Raw genomic sequence first — 12,726 nt, 5'->3', positions numbered from 1 at the left:
AGGGTGAGAGGTATGAGTTTAAGAGACGACATGCAGCATTTCGTGTTTGGTTTCTTTTCTTCGAATGAGGAAATGTTTAAAAGCACAGTGGCATGCTCATTCAATTGACAATGGTCATGGATTAGAACACAGTTTCATATGAGGAGAAATAAATGGGGGGAAAAAACAGGACTCACCCCACTATCAAAGCAGCGATATCCTCTTTGTTGGACCAAGAATATCCAGGTCCAGCCCTCTGCTTCCTTTCTCCGTCTTTCTCTCTTTCTCACTCTCTCTCTCTCTCTCCTGCGCGATCTTCCTTTCCTTCAATGCTCCCCTCTTGTTAGAGCTTCCTGCTGATTTCTCCTCCTTGGGAAAAAAGCTGTCCTGGGAGGGGGAGAGAAGAAAGTGTCTGGCTCAGTGATTCACAGGCATGGTGTAAACGCCAACCTTCTCCTCTCTGACAGGCGGCGTTAATTGCAGATCAGACTCGCCCACACACCCTACACTTCTCCACTGTGTCTCCTGCAAGGGAGCTGAGACCAGCCTGTGATACTGAAGTGCTGTGAACAGCTCGGTGGGAGACTCACTAACCACCCCGCCCCCAATCCCTATCATCAACCAATACACACATACACACACACATACATACATACATACATACATACATACATACATACATACATACATACATACATACATACATACATACATACATACATACATACATACATACATGCAAGTATACATGCACATTCACATGCACATACACACACTCACACATAAACGCACACACTCACAGAAACACACACACACAAATGTACATACCACGTACCACATACAGTGCACATTACTGCACAAAAAACCCTCATCTCTGCCAATTTCTCCTCCCACCTGCACCCTGATCACCACTTTCAGAGTGTTCAGACTGAAGTTCCATATGCACAGCCAAACCATTAAAAACAGGCATGAAACACACAAACAGGCCAGGTTCACTCCTGACCAGGGTGAACATGATCTTCTTACCGACTTCAATTAATATTAAAAAAATGACAGACCCCTTTCCGTGCGCACAATACGAATGTCAGCGATATAGCTGATCTGTTTTTGAAAAATCCCTTCTGATTTAATAGCTCTTATTACATATTTTTACACCACTCTACACGGAGGCCTCACAGCACAGCACCAGGAGAGACCACTACTATGTGCCACTCAACTGCGCACCTGACACGTCGCATCACACGATGCTCTCTCTGTAACACCAGCAGGCCCTGTGTTAGCCAAGCCTGAGCGCCACATAAGATAATGACTGGGGATTGGATGGGACTGCTCTGCAGCAGTAGCAGTCGCTATCGGCCTACAGGGCCTGTAACGTGAATGCAATCAACACGAAAGGGGTGGGGGGAGGATCCACTCAAGGAAGGGAGGGAGGGGGTCGCAGAAATAGACACTTAATAAAACCTCCACAATGTGAGATGTTTTTCCTTGGCATTGATGAAAGAAAGAAAGACAGAAACAGAGAGAGAAAGAAATAACTGCTTCATGATAACAGATAACAGGAGGAGGAAACTTCAATACTTATATCAGTGTTTATCTCTGTTTATCATCTGTATGGATTTAAAAACAGCACCCGCAGATTTGGTTAGGAAGGCTCTGACCCAGTGGTCTCCACTTATTACCACTAAGAACTCATCAGTCCAGCCCAACAGTCATCCTTAGCTGTCTAAATTCTTTATCTGACTTCAGAAAAGAAACAAATAATAACAAATAACAAATATTCTCTCTGAATATCACTTCAGGCCTTTAAGACTTTAATTGCAAATCTGTCTGTTTAAGCTCTTAAACTGGGATTTAGACATAGAACATAGAAGTGGTAGCTGTGGCGCGTGGCAGAAGATGTACTGTAATATTACTCGAATGCACTGCCCTCTCTTCATCGTCAGTTGGGCAATATGGAGGAACTCAGTAAATTATAACATCTGGTTATGAATCACTAAATATCAATATGATTAAAAGTACAAAGTTAATCAAAGCCCAGTTCTCCTGCTTGCTGATTTAATGACGAGATGTATTTACTATTTAATATTACTCTAATGACCACTATGACAATATGGTGCATTTCTAACCATGATTGAGTATTTACATATATTTACTTTGGAAAAGAGAAGCATGCAAAATGGTGGATAGACTACACACAAATTAAAGCAACACATTTGGTTGTTGTGAAAAATAATTAAAGACATGTTATTACAGACAAACTTCTCCCAAGTAAAATCGATTTAAAATGGAATTATAACTTAGTGCTGGCTTAACACTTTTCACTTTACATTTTTTATGGGGAAATTATAATAATGATGTTTGTCACTATAAACAAATGATTCCACTTGTTTATTTGAACAGCTGTTTCAGTCAAACACTCTGAGAATAATGAGACATGCTCAAACTGTATCTGCTGTGATTTTATTAGCCTTAATTCAAGAAATAACACCCCTCTTAATTATCAGTGGATCTTCAGGGACCAGAAATCGGTGGAAAATCCAGTGTCATCAGTGCCCCTGCCTACTGGCTCTGAAGCCTTCTTTAAAGGCAAACAATCAGTACGACAGGCGAACACTGGTCCTGAGGTCATTTTAATGACTGCGTTGCATGACCTGATTGCCTCTCTCCTGGGCCCTACAATTATAGATGAAGTCAGACGGCGAGCACAAGCAAATGCTGAGAACTCATTAATTGTGGACAATTGCGTAAATGCAGCATGAAATGCTCAACTATTTCATTAGCATGGAAAAATATTTCTCTCTGAATACTAACAAATTATGGGAGATAAAAACCCATTATTCAGCAGGTATGGCAGCTCAATAAATGAGGTCAGAGTGAAGGACACATCATCAAACCTTTTGGGTTTGGACACAGTCATCATGAGTTATTTTGCTCCTACGCTGATTAGAAAATTGCAGCATGTGCTGAAGAAGCACAAGCCCTATGTCTTTATACAGAGACTCCTTGACACCTGAATAATACTGAACAATAGCTGCCTTGTGTCTGTATCCTGGCACTATAGCTTTACTTAGTTTATTTGTAAATATCACTGTGGCTATTATACACATAGAGAGACGGATACAAATACATACAACTCTACCTAAATGTCAATACAAAACGATACAGCATTGTCTCGTCCAGCGATGCATCCAAAACAGCCACATCAAAAATAAACACTAGGAAGGCCTTCAGACAGAGAGTGTGCGTCGCTGAAGTTTTGCACCTCCCTGCAACTTAACTATGCCTTTAATCATACACAGGCCTAACACTTGCACTTGCAATACGCTGCAGTGCTTATTTTCTGGGTCAAAAGAAACAAGGGACTATTGCAAACACACGGTCAGCTGAAGACCCCCTGATAGAGACGGGCTTTGAATCTTATCATTTAATGAGTTTGACAAACAGTAATAGGACAGCCCGCTAAGTAAAACATGATCCAGATCTCGCACTAGTGCCAAATAAAGCGCTCTGGCGGAGTTAATGGGTGAATAATAGGACTGAATCAAAACAGCATTTCTGTTGTTCCTGACACATGGAATTACGACTTTTCTGTAAAATGCTGTGTTTTACCATACTTCTGGATGTATACATCTGTTAGCTCTCCTCAATTATTACTTCAGACTGATGTGACACTAAGCGTTAGCGGAGTAGTGACAGTCTTTCTGGCTGTTGAGAAGAGTGACCAAGCAACACTATCTATATCTCACCCGTAAGTAAGAGCACCAAACGAGCCAGTCACAACGAACACATGAACAGCCCTTAAAAGCAAGGCTATTCGACATTTATATCCAAAGACTTGGCTGTTGATTTTCAATGATGATACGCCATAGACGTAGGCCACATCTGCAATAAAACTTCAGCGACTGTAATTTCCATATCCCACGAGTAGCCTACACTACAAGTGAATGATCAATCCTGATCGACAATTCAACAATAGCTTTATATTATAATATCATTCAAATTAGACATTAATTGAAACGTTCACATTTAGGCTACTTTCTAAACATCGCACGCTTGTTACAAAACAGCGCGTTTTTCGCAATTTGAAGATAATCTGACAGCGTTGGTCTGCATCAACATCTGGTCAACATCCTATTACAAACCTTTTCGGGTATTTGATATTTCCAAACAACGCATGGCGTGACTGTGATATGACTGAATGACTTTTGAAAGTGACAGCGGTAGGCTACGTGCTAGAGTGAGGTGCCAAAATATTAGTTCACTAACGTTTGAGAGATTATCAGAGAGATTTAAACGCTACGACTTTCAAAATACCTGTAATTTCGTGATCTCACAACATTTAAACCCTTTCAACGAATAAACATTAACATGCGTCCACTGTAAACTCGGCGTAGTAAAGGTCTTTAACCCTGTCAATATTTTCCAAGTGCTTCTTCGGGCATATGAGCTACACGTAGTTTACAAATGTAAAGGGAAAATACCCAGAGTAACATTACGCGTCTATATAGGTACTGTTCGCTGTAATAATACAGTGAAGTTCCAATAAAAACGACACTGAATTTGTATTTCCTTTAATGTACAGGCGAACATGAACGCCACTCGGCAGTTAAGCAGAGGCAAATAAGAACATGTTATGAAGAACTAGGTAAAGAGATTGAAAATTCTCTGTCAGGTTGGGGAAAAGTTTACGACTAATTGTATGAAATATATTTACCCACTGACTGTAGACAAATATCTGACAACTTCACTGCTAACATAACATTTAGTTGCCTGAAGCCTAGATTTGCCTGTCCCACTCTACGTCTCCCTCTTGCGCTTTCCCTCTTCCACTAAGTCGAGGTCCTCCGTGTAATATTGTTGCTATTTTTTGCTACTCACCTTTTTCTCCACAGTCCCTCGCTGTATATAGATACTCTGTATCAGTGACTCCAGCGACTACGATGTGACATAAATGTATTTTCAGTCACATTGACACACGGGCTTCTATTTTAGGGAGCTGACAAACTCAGAAGAAGCAGTCTCTTGTCAGTGAGAGGCTCCTCCCCAAATCTGACGAACGCCAGACGAAATGAACCTCCTCCTACTCGTGTCTCATCACCATTACAAAGAAATATCTAAACTTACTGCCAGGTCCCTGTTTGCCTTTTTTTGATGAAGTTTTAAGCCTGAGCGTAAGCTACATTTTTGTTCTCTCGAGTGGAAAGACAAAAAGCAATTTTAAAGTGAGGAGTGGGGATGTTGAAGGAAATGTACAATGTGATGAGGACAGGAAACTGTTCAATAGCGTTTACATGACATCACCTGAGCTCAACAGAGATGGTGAAATCTGTCAAGTCTGTAAACACGAGTAAGAAAGTATTTGTGTCAGGAAGCTTATAACTCAGACACAACACTGTGATGTGACTGTGGGTTTGACAAAGTCGTCTAGAGCAAGTTCAGAGGTAAAATCCCATAAAAATTATATTACACATCAATGTGTCTTATATTTTATATGAATATTCCTTTTAATATTAAACACGGTTGCTAACTGCGCTCCCTTAGATACGATTGACGTCATGCCCGTAAGACAAACAGCAACAATAGGACCGGGCATTTTGAAGTGACATACTTCTAAGCCAATTGAATCTCAAAGCGGTTCTTCAGTAACCAATTGGTGAAATGAGTTGGTCTACGCGTAAGTCGCATGTGGCGGTGTCACGTGTAGTTGCAGGATCTAAGGAAGAGGTGGGGTACAGTACTGGGATTGTTGTTGCCGGGATTTAAAGACACAGGTGCCGAGAACAGGGCAATCGTTTGACCATGGAGTTAGGCCTCTATTGACAGCCGATGTTAATGCATAGGATACATTTCTACGCTGGATGTCTTTTGTGATATCAGGCTATAACCTCAAAGTAAATAAATATGCATATATGCAAAATAATACAGCAATTGATATATTTATTTTTAGCCAATATGCAAGAATACAACGTGAAGGAACAAACTGTGTCGTCAACATTGGGAAATGTGGACTACTTTTTGTGTTTTGTGTTTTTAGAAATTGAGGGGACAGCCAACAAGCTAATACTAGCTCAACAAATCTTTAGAACTCCCATTTACCATTTTATAATTTACATTTCCTTTGTATTTACGGAATTATTGGACAACATTTAATTTGTAAATATTGCACTGAACCATACACTTTGTGATTCACTTGTGTAATTTTTAATAGTTTCTATATTCAAATGATTGTCATTTGTCTGCTGTTTAAAACTAAATTAAAATGTATATGTCACATATAGAAGGCACTGTACACATCTGCTAATACAAATGTGCTTGATTTATAACATGAGTGTATGATATTTAGTGCACCAATTACAGTTTTGTGTAATTACATAGGTATTAGATAAAGTCCTACAAACAGCTGATTCTGTGACACATTCAGATTGTGTACACATTTGGATTTGCCCTAGTTAGCTGTTAAGTGGGGTTTTGATTTAATGACAAAAACTTTATCAGGGTCTTTTTGTGTGTGGGGGAGGGGGGGTGAAGGGGGGTTCTGTGTGTGAATACTGTAAACCATCTCATGGATATGGACCAGCTACAATTTGCTGGTTAACTGTTTTTTCCTTTCTTTTTATGACAGCGTCTTGAAACTGTTAAGAGATTATAAAAATGTATGTATGTTTTAAATAAATATAATCACCCCAGTACATCTCTCTGGCAGCAACGGTAAGCATCATTTAAACCCTGCCATTTTGAGCAAGTTGTGTTGACCTCTTTAGGAAAAGCCATGATACTTGTTAACCCAGGCTAGACAATGGTGAGATTTCAACAGAATGTCCTGACCAGAATGTTAAGGCAACATCTCCAGACAGCTGTGTCATGCTGAGGGGAACAAAATATGGCACCCCACCTGTGCCAGTGTGAGCTCCCGTCAAAACCACTGTGGCTTCAGGTCAAGCTGACCGTAGTTATATAAGAAATAAAATGAATGCTTCCCCAATAGAGCATTTTCACTGAGAGGTGAGAAATAAGTCCTGGGAAAAAATGTTATTTTCAGTCATTTATCAATGTACTGTAAATTACAGAGTAATGCAACTAACACATTCACAGTTGCCTTGTAGAAGAACCTGAATTTATGACAGCAAAAACCCTGAAGATCTACAAAATATAGAAGAAAAAATGTACAATTCGAACTCGTTCGAACTTTGGTTTAGTATGTCAAAACTGAACGATATAAATTCATTTATATTATAGAACACACTACGATGTCTTATATGAAAGTGTAAACATTGTTATTTTACATCCTACACTAGGTCTCTATTGCTCATAGTTTGATTGTTCTCTCCTTTGTACGTCGCTTTGGATAAAAGCGCCTGCTAAATGACTAAATGTATGTATAAATGTACAGTAAATCTCACATCTCGCATCACACATTTTAACCATGTAGACTCTTGTGAAAATCAGATACCAAGGAAATTACACTTATCCACTGCAGGCCCCTCGCTCCGATATTCACTCTCCTCCTCCCCAGACACACGATCAGGACACAGTTTACACCAGTCATTGTTGTAAGAAGAGGAAAAGACATCTTCGTCTGAGCAATCACACAAACCCTATCAACAGACTATCAGCATTTCTCCCACTAATCCTCTGAATGTGGCCACAGATAGTGTCCAAATCCCTCATTATATGCCCTGTATGTCTTGGCATTCGTAGAATTTTTGTGGGTTTATTTCTCCCTCGCCATATTTCTATGTGAATCTTTGCAAAGCCTGAGTCGTATATAAAAATAGTGTTGCCAGAGCGAGACCCACAGACTCGACCGTCAATGTGCTGCCATCAGACCCCCTGCAAACCACGCCAAATTCTCAGCCACCTGTGGACAGGAGATTAGACGAAGAACTGGGTGCCCCTCTTTAACTCTCAACTTCAAATATAAAATCAACTGCTGTGTGTGAGCAATCTTTCGTTCCATGTTAAGTCCAAAAGTACATTTTGTTTCATTTATCTCTGTTTATCTCGTTGTTTTCTCAATTCAAATTACAGTAAATCACAACATAAAATAAAAACACACCATCAGTCATTCCAATCAGTGCATTACAGCATGCTGTGTAATGAATAAACATGTACAAAGCACAATTGACCTGTTTTGTCAATAAAACAACTAATGAGGTATGGTCCTTTAAGTCTTAAATATTAGTTTCTCATTTGCTAATCGTTCAGAAAACCTGAATTCTAATCAATTCCTGCACCAACCAATACATTTCTAACCTGAGTTCAAACTTCCTTTGAGAGCCCCGCCCCTTGTGTCACACAGTGCCATGTATCTCACCTGTTCTTCTCATGCCACAAAAGCCTTCACAGAACCTGCTGTTAAGGCTGACTCCTCAGGTGTGGAGGTTACCTTTCTTTTCTCTCTACACAAAAGCTCTTTCCCTTTTTCTTCCCTTTCTCTCTTACTCTGCCGCTTTCTCTTTTTCTCTTTCTATCTCTTTATCTCTCCACACTAACTCACTCTCTCTTTCTTTATCGCTCCCTCACTTGCCTCCCTCTCTATCTCCTTTGCTTTTTCAAAGCCAGACCAGCTGGCTTTGGACTGCTTCCTTCTTGCCCCTGCGAGGCCTGACTTCACACCCGCTGCCTCCTCTCGTTCCTGGGTCTTTCTGCCCGGAGCGGGCTGGGCGACAGCAGTTTGAAGGCTGGGTTCCCAGATGGACGTGGACATGCCGGGCATGCGTTGTGTGACAGGGCTTGGCTCAGGGGATGGCTGGACCAGCCGCAGCTGTCACTCAAGCATGCCGAGGGTGTTGGGTGCATTTTCATTATATGTTATAATTATTAATATAAGTGCCAAAATGTGCCAAACCAAAAGCAGAAGTCAGATGACTTGTCGTCCCGAAGAGAAATTGGACGCACTGAAAATGCTGAGAACATAATCACATGAGCTTTGAATTGGTCACGCAGGCATTGGCAGAGAATTGACTCAGACTTTGGTATGAAACTGGTGCAAATATATTCCAGTCTTTTGACCTACAGTGTAGGACATTTAATCTCAACATTTCAATTAAAATACATTGATCACCTCAATATGTTTCTGCGTATACAAGTTTGGCATTAAACTAGATACATTTAGAGCTTAGCGTCGTACTGACAAATGACCTGTACATGTACAGATAATTGTTTGTATGATAAACAACGGTCCGACAAAAAGTCCAGTGACACAATGTTGACAGACTTCAAATTTACAGATTGTATTTTGATTTGTTCATATAATAAGTGTAGATATTCAGATAATTGCAGTAGGTTTCACAAAATATCTTCTGCTACGAGACAGCTGGCATTTTCAGTGTATGGCCAGACCACAAATAGCACCGAGACAACCCTTCCCCACCTTCCAATTAAAACAAGACTTGTGCTGTGCCATGCTTTAATGGAACTTTATGAGGAACCCCCCAAAGTCCAGTCCGACACAGGATATGATATTTAAAAACATAAGGAATACTGATATATTTCAAATACGGACGGCACAAATAGGTTCAGCCCAACAAGCCTCTCACACAATTTCCATAGATCTCGATCTTGCCAAAAAAGTTCCAAAATAACACCTCATTATTTCTGTCTCATTAGAGGAGACTTGTCTAAAAATCCCCAGTATGTCTCTCTTAATCCACCACTGTTACGTTAGACCAACACTCTGCACAGTTGGAGGACACATATAGGCTCTGGATAATCCAGACTGAAGTTTGTGTCACCAAGTAATCAGTGTTGTGTCTTCTGTGTCAGTTGTCCCCTGCTGCTCAATATACAGTTGTGTCACCAATCCTAAATTTCAGCATTATGGTACGTAGTGGAAACAGGCACTTCAGGATTCGAACTGGGGCTTTTTCTTTTGAATACACGTGTTGCTTTCTACACTTTTTTTTTTTGCTAATTTCCATATCTGCCCTGCCTGAATTAATGAGAAGCATGAAAACGAGAGATGAAAGGGATGTATTCAACAGGATTTTAGCATCTCTGAATGCCGTTTCAGTTCACACATTTGGGCCAGGCACAGCTGAAACTGTATCTGTCCTCAGAGAGGGAATCGGCCAGAGAAACCCCGGGCAAACACACTCTGTGTGCAGTGTACTGGAGGTACGAGATCATGGGCCTCGATACCCTAAATATTAATGAAGAATAAATGCATACTGTACTGTGACTCTGAGTTGAAGAGGCCCCAGAAAACATCTTAGCCTGGTGCAGACCTCTTATTAATTTCTATTTGACTCATTAGGGTATTTAACAGGCCGTGCCTTGAGATAATTGATCACCAGAACGTCTCCATTATTCACAGACAGCGAGCACTATTGATCTGTGCTGAAAAAGAATCACCTGTCGAGTACTGGGTGCCTCCACAGCCCTCACAAATTAACCGTAAGGGTTTTTCTTCTTTTTTTCAATTCTATCCTTGATTGTGTGTTTGTGTGTGTGTGTGTGTGCGTGCTTATGTTATTGCTGTTCATAGAAGAAGTGAGATGTAAAATGTAAAAACTGATTTGGAAACTTGTGCTAAGGCATACTGAGGCATTCTGTCTCTGCGCAGAGTGAAGTTCAGCATCAGATAACTATGTGGAGAGTCTAAAAATACCCTGAGTCTCGCAGCCTGGCTCAGTTCTCTCATTACTGACTGTAATTAACACTAACCACAGCCTGCCAGGGCTGTATCACACAGGAGCACACAACTGTCATTTTTTAATGTGGAGGTAGAAGATATGTAATGAGAACTTCAGAAGTTTAAAAGTTACCAAGTACTGATTGACTTTGAAAGGAATATGCTCATGAATTCAATCAATGAATTAAATTTTTTTTCTTAAAGACACATGATATTCCAATTTTTCTTTATTAAATTTGCTATCATTTTTATATTATTTTGCAACTTTAATTTTCCTGTTTAGTTCCCTAAATAAACCAAAACTGTATATTTTACATATTAATTTCACAAGAATGTCACCCTGTGTATGTAAGTGTTGTATGTTGTATTATTCATTTATTTCTGAGTGTCTCTATAGTCATCAGCACTGAATCATTACATTTTTTTCCTAATGAGCAAGGAATCCTCAGGGACCACACAACCTTTAGCTCTTTTTTAAATATATTTTTTTCTCTCCAGCTCATTCCTCCATACTACACAAGAAAAAGCAGCAAAAACAAATTATGTGTTTGTTTTTGGGATGTTTTCATACCCGACAGCAAATAGCTTCGGGCAACATTCTAACTCTGTCCCCTCAATGATGGCAAATCCTATATTCAGAGATGCAACTGCAACAGTGCTCCGCCGTACCTTCCTTTTTGACAACGGGCCAGCAATATTGCATTAACAGTAGCGAGCTCATTAAAAATTGAGCAAGGTCAGAAATGAAACTCCTGCACCCATTAGTCATTTTGTCCTTAATTTCAAGACTTATTTCATTAATCATACAACAGCGCTGCCAAATTATTCTCCATGACATTCTGTTGTCAGGAGGCATTGACTGAATTTCAGCTGATAAACATTTTTTAAATACAAAATGCTAATGGCTACTTTTTAAATCTAACCATAAGGGGAGGTCACATGCTCTTCAGCAACATGATTGGGTTTTTTTGTTTTTATATAATTTAAATACATTTTTGTGCTTCAAATTATATATGCTAACAGAAAATACTTTTGTGTGTTTTGTAACACTCTGCTAAATGTTTCACTATAGAGCCCTTTCACCATGCCTTCTGACAAGTTCCTTTTTTCTTCATTTTCTTAAAGTGTCCCACTAGCTGAGTGAACACAATTCACTTCCTATTAATCTGTAAACTGCATATGCTACTGTCTTGTACTTTATAGTACTTATATTCATAGTCGGAGATCCCGGGGGGGATGGGGGGGACGTGCCCCCCCTACCATTAAGTTCCCCCCCCCCCCCCCCCCCCAACAGTCATTGTAAATACAAATAAATAATTTTGAATAGTATAGTAATTAGGCTGACCAGACGTCCTCTTCTACCCGGACATGTCCTCTTTTCAGGAACCTAAAAAAATGTGTCCGGCAGGGATTCCAAAATCGTCCGTGGATTTTGCCTTGTCAGATATCTGTGTTCCTCTGTGTATTTTAAAAATGAGTTATTACGTCCCTGCATGTTAAAAAGATGGCAAAACTGTTGCGGGGGGAGGGGGCGGGGTCATCTGCAATTTTCCAATTTCCCACATTTCTAAGAGCTTTTTCAAAATTAGGTCTTATGTTCCCACATTTCTAATATTCATTACAAAATGAGGGCCTATGTTCCTACAGTTCATTTAGCCCTAACCTAACCTATAATCCTAAATAATAACCCTAACCCGCGGATTTTTTTCAAAATGGCGATTTTTGTGGAGGAATTGATCATTTACTTTAGGCATGCATTTGTAGGTGTTTTTGTCCCGAAAACGGCTGGGGCTTAACAGAAATTGTGGGACCATGGGGTTTAATTTTCAGAAAAATCTAGAAATGTGGGAACATAGGGCTGTGGGAACATCGGGACTAATTTTCAAAATTGTCAGTGAAAAAAAAATCCTTAGAAATGTGGGAACATAGGGCTGACCCCAGTGTAAACTAGCGAGTTATGATACTCTATGTGCTAATGCGAAATCTTTTAAAACGTCGGATCCAATTAAGCCAACTACCAAAGTCTCCAAAGTCAAATGCTTCAGGCGGACTTATTGAAAATAGAGAATCCATTCTGTTTTACCTTCCGAACGCTCCTATCAAACGTAGTATCA

The 12,726-nt window shown here is 39.9% G+C and overlaps 1 protein-coding gene across 8 annotated transcripts in view; it reads right to left on the bottom strand.

Moving 5' to 3' along the window:
* Positions 1-8,648, bottom strand: part of mef2aa (myocyte enhancer factor 2aa) — a 92,099-nt gene extending 83,451 nt beyond the window's left edge. For 4 of the 8 annotated variants that reach the window (XM_031564425.2, XM_031564428.2, XM_031564424.2 and 1 more), the window contains exons 1-2: positions 4,858-5,021; positions 177-366 (exon numbers count right to left, since the gene is read on the bottom strand). The gene's annotated coding sequence lies outside the window, so the exon portion shown is untranslated. Of the gene's footprint in view, positions 1-176; positions 367-4,857; positions 5,023-8,293 lie in introns of those variants that run through there. The other 4 variants (XM_031564420.2, XM_031564422.2, XM_031564423.2 and 1 more) reach the window with 2 other exon arrangements.
* Positions 8,649-12,726: the final 4,078 nt, after the last annotated feature.

Source organism: Clupea harengus, chromosome 3, assembly GCF_900700415.2.
Source record: "Clupea harengus chromosome 3, Ch_v2.0.2, whole genome shotgun sequence".
Lineage (NCBI taxonomy): Eukaryota > Metazoa > Chordata > Actinopteri > Clupeiformes > Clupeidae > Clupea > Clupea harengus.
This window is presented reverse-complemented; position numbering and strand designations above follow the sequence as displayed.